Raw genomic sequence first — 2,012 nt, 5'->3', positions numbered from 1 at the left:
TTTAGATAAAACTTGTGGATACATGGTGATATTCTGAATCTTTTATAACACGTTGGAATCTATTTGTAAGTGTTATGCACAGTCAGCATCTATTTTGGCCGGCACCCACTTTGGTTTTCCACTGAGGATTTAGATAAATCTCCTGGATATATGGCGGTATTCTGAATATTTTATAAAACACTAGCTCACCCGTCGTTTTTATATATCTAGATAACAACCAATCACAGCGCAGCTTTTTTAGGTTACCTCAGTGGTATAATATATAACAACCAATCACAGCGCAGCTTTCATGTTACCTCAGCTTTATAATATATAACAGCGCAGCTTATATGTTACCTCAGCAGTATAAAATATAACAACCAATCACAGTGCAGCTGTCATGTTACGTCAGCAGTAAGAGAAATAACAACCAATCACAGCGCAACTTTTATTCTGCCTCAGCAATATAAAAAATAGCAACGAATCACAGCGCAGCATTCATCTTACTTCAGCGGTATAATATATAGCAACCAATCACAGCACAGCTTTTATTTTACCTCAGCATTCTCAATATCCAGCAATTGTCTTGCGAAACGTTCGGCGGATGCATCATTTTGTAGTTGAACACGCATCCCGTTACTCGTAATGCCTTTTGCTTTTGTGCTTGAGATGGAAATCAAACGATCTTTGTCTGGGGGGCATAACTGTCGACGATGCTCGCACGCACGCCACCTGTCGTAGGATAGATGTACTATGCCAGTAATCTTCCCAGGAGTGTACTCAACAACTTCCCATTAACTTTTCCTATTTATGACTTAATCAATGCTCCTGCCAAATTTCAAGTTTCTATTAGTGTAAAATTTGAACGCCAATTGTTTTGCGCTTAAAATTGAATGATCGAGTTGGGTGGGACCCATTAACTTTTCCTATTTATGACATAATCAATGCTCGTGCCAAATTTCAAGTTTCTATGACATCGCGAAGCGAGAAAATTAGATTCCGTACGTAAAATTTGGACGCTAATTCTTTTGCACTTAGAATTGAATAATCGAGTTGGGACCCATTAAGTTTTCCTATTTATGACATAATCAATGCTCGTGTCAAATTTCAAGTTTGTATTACATTGGGAAGCGAGAAAATTCGATTCCGTGCGTAAAATTTGGACGCTAATTCTTTTGCGCATAGAATTGAATTATCGAGTTGGGACCCATTAGCTTTTCCTATTTATGACATAATCAATGCTCCTGCCAAATTTCATGTTTCTACAACATCGGGAAGTGAGAGAATTAGTGGCAATGATGGAAATCGAACGATCTATGTGGGGGGGTCGTAACTGTCGACGACGCACGCATTCGCGCCATTTATCGTAGCATAAATGTACTATGCCTATAATCTTCCCAGGAGTGTACTCAACAACTTCCCAAAGTTTCATGGCGATCGGATGAATGGTGTAGTAGCGCATAAAGGACAAACAGACAGACACACACACACACAGACATACATTCAATTTTATATATATAGATTGGAACCTGTTTGTGAGTGTTACGCACAGTCAGTATCCATCTTTGGCGGGCACTCAGTTTGGTTTTCCACTGGTGATTCAGTGTAAATCCATAGACACTAGGTATTCTATAGGTGGGCTATGCTAAGTCTTTAACATAATATTGGAACCCATTTGTGAGCATTATGCTTATTTAGTATTCGTTGGGCTGACACTCAATTTGGGTCCCCATGGAGGATAAGAGGGTTCATAGATATATGGTGGTACTTTGCCAGGTGGGTCATGCTATGTCATTACTCAGTCTGACTAGCCACTGGATTACCCACCATAGGTATCCACCAAGAATCTAGAGGGATCTAGTAAAGTGGTCTTTGGGAGACACAATATCTGATGCTTCTATGGTCATAATAGATTCTCTTCTACCTTATCACATAATTGATTTACACCTAGGATGGTACCCCTGAGGAGACACCATTTCTGGTGACTGCCTTTTGCTAAAGGGGCCTCTCTGAAGTGTAGCATCATTTTTGGT

This window comes from Eleutherodactylus coqui, chromosome 11 (assembly GCF_035609145.1).
Source record: "Eleutherodactylus coqui strain aEleCoq1 chromosome 11, aEleCoq1.hap1, whole genome shotgun sequence".
NCBI lineage: Eukaryota > Metazoa > Chordata > Amphibia > Anura > Eleutherodactylidae > Eleutherodactylus > Eleutherodactylus coqui.
Note: the sequence above shows the minus strand (reverse complement) of the source record.